Here is a 7,120-nt window from a genome sequence, read left to right on the forward strand (position 1 = left end):
GAAGAAACCCAGACCTGGAGCCAAGCCCAGATGACACTCAAAAGACACACACACACACACGCACACACACACATACAAGTACACACACACACACACACACACACCTTGTCTTGACACTGTCTCATCCTCCTACTGGGTCTACAGTTCCCTACACACCATTACCCAGTTGTACATGCTAAAAAAGAGATTGTCCATCTATCTTAGTGATCAAACCATAATTTTGTCTCTTTATTTGATTGATATCAAGTATATGACTTAATGTTTTTGTGTTCTCTTTTTGCTTTCGAATGTAATATAGCTTGCAGTGGAATTTTAGGAGTAAATACACATACACTTGCCTTCAGTATATGTGTGTGTGTGTGTGTGTGTGTGTGTGTGTGTGTGTGTGTGTGTGTGTGTGTGTGTAAAATCAAACTCATTTCACTCCAATCCCTGTTTAAGCAGTTTTCTCAACATGGGCTCATCAGCCAATCAGACCACTGATCATAGAGCCACTGGCTGGCTTTGGACCAATACCCTTTGATTGCTATTATTACAGGCACACTTGACGTCTTTTCCATGGTTTCACTTTTTCTATTAAATGGAAGGAAGCACGAACCATGAATCTTATTCCGACACAAAACCGTAACATAATCAAGAGTTTGATTCACATTCGATATTTAAGCATTTTCATTATAGCTATCAAATGTTTTGCATGCTGAGAAATTGGGGCTCCCTCCTTCAACCAGGGCTAAAATACACATTGGTATTTTATCATCTTTATTACATATATTTAAAGTTTTTTCAATTTGATTCTTTTAATGTTTTATTCTTCTTTTTATTTCCTGAGTTAACTCTTATTCTACATATTAATCTTTACTGCATATTGGCCTTTTTTAGCACAGTCTCATAAGTGTGTGACCCTGCATTTCTGTGCATATACTTTATGATTGTGACAAATAAAAACTTTTGAATCACACACTTGCTTAGCGTAGTGTAAGCTATATGGGCTACAGTCAGAATACGTATCGTTCACAGCTATTTTACGAAATGTGATTTGTTACACATAGGGCATTATTAACAATAATATAATAAATATATTTAACCTTATTTGTCTCCTTTCCTTAACACATCTAAGGTTTATGTCCTAAACTAAACTTTGTGCCTAAAATAAAATGAACAGAAAAAATATAGATACAGATTCAAATACGTGAGCTTATTTCTCTCCTCTACATGCAGGCACAATCCACTGCTCTCTTCTCACAAAACAATCTTTTGGGAGAAAGAGGAGAACAGGGAGGGGGTAGACAGAGAAGTGAGGGGGGGTGCAGGATGCAGTCTTGTGAGCCAATTTAAGAAATAACTGCTGATGCATCAGCTATTGACTGTTTGAGCGCTCGTGATAACGCTCAAGGCGAAACTGGGAGCAAAATGACAGCATCAACTGCCTGCAATAAAGTGCAGTGCGCCAGACCAAGGGAGCTCTAATTGACAGCTGTCAACCTAATGGGAGCCATGACGGAAGATTCTGGGAGAGGGAGGAAAAGAAACACTGTTTATAAACCATCAGCCACTTATCCTCAAGGAAGCTCTCGCTCCCCTCCCTCCATCCCGGCCTCCCTCCTTTCCTCCCTCCCTCTTTCTCTCGCTCTATGATTGTCATTTGTCTACTCGCTTGCTTTTCCATTCACTTCTACTTTCTCCTGCCCATGCTCATAATCTTTTTTTACAATCTCATTCCCTTTCTGTCTTTCCCTATGATAGAATACTTAACTATGCAACAGTTCCCCCACTTCATACAGTACATTCTCTCCGTCTCTCTCTTGGTTCATTGTGGCAGAGCGTAGTGGGGCAGGAGCACAGAGAAAAGCAGAGGAAGGGCCATAACTAATCACAGTGTCAGTTAGCTGCCTGGGAAAGACTCACTCTGCACAAAGTAATGCAGGGAGCAGCACCGCGGCTGGGACGCCGACACTGACTGAAACAGAGAGTGCTGTCAGCTTAACATACGTGCAAAAGTTAGGAAACATGATCAGCTTTAGTCAGAGACGGCCTGCTGAGGGCAGGGAGAAATGTTTGGTGACTACAATTATATCCCACACACTATTCCATTTGTGCCAATAGTTAAAGAAAATGGCACCAAAAAGGAAAAGGAAAAACATCGTAAAACTCTCCCACCTGAAAACAGTGCGACAAATGCATTGAATAAAAGGTTGATGTGATCAGCAGATGAGGAATTAATGATAAAGCTTTGAAGTGGTGCTATTTAAATGTGTTCGCCTCATCATGAGGTTGTAGCAGATGACTTTCACTTCAAGTAACCTCTGAATTTCTTCTTTCAATTCTTTGACTTTGTCATATTGATCATTTTCTTTTGCGAACTTATGTTCAAGAAGGATACTGTAAAAGAAATAAAAATCTGATTTTGAAATGTCTTTGCGCCTACAATTATCAAGAAAATGCAAAAGACATGTAGTTCCATTTATTTCTATTACATGATGCAAAACGAGATAAATAAGCGCTGTATGAAAAATTATATTTATAATATAATTAATATATATTTTGACGCAACTTAACCTTTATTAGATTTAATGAAAATGTATTTAAAACAAGGTTTATTAGCTGCATTACCATGACCTGTTTCATCAGATCCCATTGGACGAGACAATGGGCTCTGATATGACATGCCAGTATATTATAATATAATATATACTATACATAATATATTTTCACTGTGGCCACCTCTCAATTGAAATGCATTTTAAAACAGCACATGTCTTGTACTCAATAAATAAAATATTCCTGTTAAAATGTTTGGTATATGCAGCTGAACAGCGTAAACATGTGTGCATCTGCATTGTGCGTGTGTACCCGCGCCCTCCTATGAAACTGTGAACGTGTGTGTGTGTGTGTGTGTGTGAGCGAGCACATTTAAATGGGCCACTGCATCTCGACTTAGATCCACCGCGAGTGCAACGTTAACACACATCAAGCGTGATTAATCTCTCGCTCTCATCTACAATCAATCACACACACACACTCGCAGACGTACACACACACACACAAACGCGCGCACACACAGGGAGGCAGAGAAATCACAGAAATCAGCTGCTTTTCCTCCACGGCTGCCATCTATCTCCTGTAGGACAGAACCAGATCTGTCTTGATGTTAATATTTACATAAATCATGCTTAGCCTCTTTGGACACCATGCTGATGATAGGTGTTTCTGAAAAATCAACTCGGGTGAAAAATCCCCCCACTCTGGGAAAGTGTCATTGAGTAGCTAATAATGACCAGTGTCAACGTCATCAATCTGCAGCGGGCTCATAGGAGGACAATACGCTTTTAAACACACAAAATCACACGTACACACGCACACACAAAGCTATGTTAGGAGCATGCGGCTATTACGGCTAAACATCCTTCATTTTAAATAACCCACATAGCTTTGAAACAATAGATTGGTCGTTTCACATGTGAGGACATGCTGTAATTATGTAGAATAAGGAACTATAAAAAAAGAAAACAGGTAGAAAAACGTACTGTGTGTTTGATGCTAAGGCTTCCTCTCCTATAACAATGATCTGTTTGCTCGAGCCGGGCTTTGAAGGCAGCGGACAAAAGCCCGCTGCTCGCCTGAGCTTTGTCCTTCCCTGATGTCAGGAGCACTGAAAAAATAAATACCTCAGAAAATGGTGTGTGTGTGGTCATCCTGGCTTATCCATGTCCGCATGTGTACGTGCGCACTCACACACACACTCACTCACACACAGACACACACACACACACACATGCAATGTCAACATCTTAACATACAAATTTTTCTGGTCTGCTCCAAGAAACATCCTCACGGCTAATTCTAAGAGCGACCAGGATTAGCTTCTACCCATCGAGGGACACTTATACACACACACACCATGACACCGCTGTCCAAACTCTCACCTGTGGTGGGCTGGGAAAACGGGTAGAAGGTGTGAGTGGTTGGGGGTGAGGGTGAGGGGCAAATGAGGACGGTGTAAGATCAAGCTGATTACATCCAGCGACGCTGCAGACCTAATTGGCGAGCGTGACAGTGTGCGGAGCTTGTCATCTCCAATCATTAGGCCTGTCAGAGATCCATCAGACGCTCGGCTAATTAGGGGAACGCTAATGAAGCTGGCAAAACAACTCTTCTTTTTAGATGGCTGAGTGCGCTCCGTCGCCAGGTTGGGAAGAGTGTTTGTTAGTGGTGGCAGTGTGGGGGAAGTAGAGAGTGTGGGATCACAGAAAGGACAGAGAAAGATGGAGAATTGTGTATGGTAAAACCAATTGTTCTTCTCCTTCACAGGGTTCTGTTAGGATACGGCTGTATCCTAACAGAACCCTGTGGCAGAGCTTGGATGCGATGGCAGCGAAGCTCAACGTTCACATGGAACCACAGATGGTCTGATGTTGTAATAAACAAACATGTGAAAAGTTCCAAATCAGCTAAAGTAAAGGAACTTTTCACTAAGCCCTCTGACCTTTAACAAGATTTACTAGTTTCTGTCATTTTAACACATTTGATGGTTGAATGAATCACGGCCTTTAACCGCAAGCCCATCAATAAGGCTTCATTGTGTAGGTGCAGGAGAGAGAGACCAAATCAGTGACATAAAGGGGAGGAAAAAGTGAAGAAAGAAAGAGATAGAATAAAACTAAAGCCCTCAGCCCATCCCCATCCCAAGCTCCTAATCAAGGCCTATCATTTTGCCATCCTCCCATAACTCCTGCCATCAGTGTGGCGCAATCAATTTGTCATCACTTTTTGTGTGCCATGCAGTTCTCCTCAACCTTATAACTTGCAGCTGTGTGCCAGAGAGGGAGGGAGAGAGGGAGCAGGCGATGGAGGGAGGAAGAGGAGAAGGAAGAATGCCTCGTGTTTGTTCTTGTCCGCTCACCAAAGAAATAAATGCCTCATTTTCTCACTGGCTCAATCCAGCTGAATAAAAGACTTCCATCAATCTATCAATCCATCCATCCATCCATTGTTTTGCCCCCACCCATAGTGTCCATTAGCTAAAACATTTAGATCAAGCAAGGCACTGGGCTGAGAATACATAAGACTCTCTTTCTCTCCATCGTTCTCTCTCTCTCTCAGCCTCTGATTGACCATTAAGGCCATTGATGAATGTGGCTGTGAGAGGGCAGACAATTAAATCAAAAATGAAACAGTCTGTGTGACGGCTCCTTCTGATGAAGCAAAACATTCTCTGCCTCACGATTAGGCTAATAGTTCCATTTTTTCATTCCACTCCATACGCGCCTGCTAAAACAAGTATTGCATTCTTGTTTATATGTAGCATAAAGTCATTGCAGCATGTCTTGTGTGCATGCGCCACTGCACGGATGTACTTACATGGGTTAAAGGTGTGTGTGTGTGTGTGTGTGTGTGTGTGTGTGTGTGTGTGTGTGTGAGCACTGCTAGACTGAAAGTAACTGTGGATGCTGGTCTTGCTCAAGAGTTAAACAAAGTTGAGCTTGGCCTATAATGAAATGTTAAAGGTCATGAATAAATTATTACACTTAGTGTTTCGAAGCCACATTACCGCATGCTACAGACAAACGAAGACGACAAAAATGTAAAGATCGAATAATCAAATTCGCATAATCCTATAGATCCTATATATAAAAAGCTTGTTTATCATCACAAATCATTGGTCTCGAAAAATGATCTGATCTGAAGAAGAACGACGTTCCTCCACTTGAGTTGAAGCGTAAATTAAAATCTGAATTACTTTCTTAATTTGTGTCAAATCCGAGGCAAAGAAAAAAACAATTGTAGAAAAATTTAGCCTGATTAAAAAGGATGAATAGAAACATTCAATTAAATGATGGCTAGAAGTTTGCAGGGCCAGACGTGACTTCAGCAGGGCCCCGCTTTGCTACCAGAGTGAGCGAGAGGGGGGAGCTGGAGGGAGGGGAGATTTATTGACACTTATCGGGAATGAACAGATCAAAGGCTCGGCCAGATGACAGGCGATCAATCAGGCATCAAATCAAAGATGGCAATTGTCCATTAAAGCTCTCTTCCAGTATGCACCGCCTCACCAGGCTGTGAAAGAACCTTTAGACAATAAGAAAAGTATTTCCCAGAAACCGAAGGGAAGGAGAAAAAGAAAACAGACCGAGCCCTGACGAAAAACAAGGCTGGTAGAAATTTCGCAGAGAGGTTTCTACATTAACGTCTCAGAGAAACAGAGAGCACAGACTGAGAACATGCTACGAGATAAGTGTTTATGAGAATAGCGGGGATAAAATACTTTAACAAATTTAACAATATATTCAAACATTAGGAATTGCCGCAGAGAAGATTACTGCAGCACAATATTATTACTGGTTTTGCCATCAAAACAATCTATTAGAGATATTAGAGAAAGATTTCCCTGAGAACAGTAACACAGATAGAAAGTTACGAGACAAGTGTGGCTACAGGATTTAACTTCCTGTAAATCACTGAGATATTTAAGACTTAAATCAGATTTCCCCAAAAGAAGTCAAGCAAGCATTAGAGGCCTATGAGACAGTCAGCTGACCCTTGGGTTCCACCACACCTCCCCAGTACAGATCCTTACACGCCTCAGTCAAAGGAAGAAGAATGAGGAGGAAGACGAGAAGGAGGGTGCGCGAGGAGTGAAAAGAGGTAAGGGAAGATCTATAAAAGATTGAGTTCCCTGAGGCGAGGTGAAAAACAAGAGTGAGAAGGAAAAGGACTGGAAACTCTCACGCTGTCCCTCTCTCCTACAGGATGCATGTACCAGTATAGTGAGCGGCTGGACTGTGACTTGTAATAACAGGACAGTCCACTTTCAACATACTGTAAACCAAATGAAAAATACCATGAAAAACACCAATCAAATCAAGTAATGATTTACTGAGTTCATCTTATCATTATTTCCCTTCTTTTTATCAGTTAATAAAAAATTGCACATCACCGTTTTTAAAGCCTCAGCTGATGTCAACAAATATCTTGTTCCATCCAACCAGTAAAACTCAGTTTGTTTTTTTGTATTTCTCAAAAGGGCATGTGTTGATATTTTTACTTGAAAAGTGACTGCGGCAATGAACAGATTTTACCAAACTGAATAAGTGCACATTACATCATGGACGACCTATTGATG

The sequence above is a fragment of the Pleuronectes platessa genome, chromosome 1, assembly GCF_947347685.1.
Source record: "Pleuronectes platessa chromosome 1, fPlePla1.1, whole genome shotgun sequence".
NCBI classification, from domain to species: Eukaryota; Metazoa; Chordata; class Actinopteri; order Pleuronectiformes; family Pleuronectidae; genus Pleuronectes; species Pleuronectes platessa.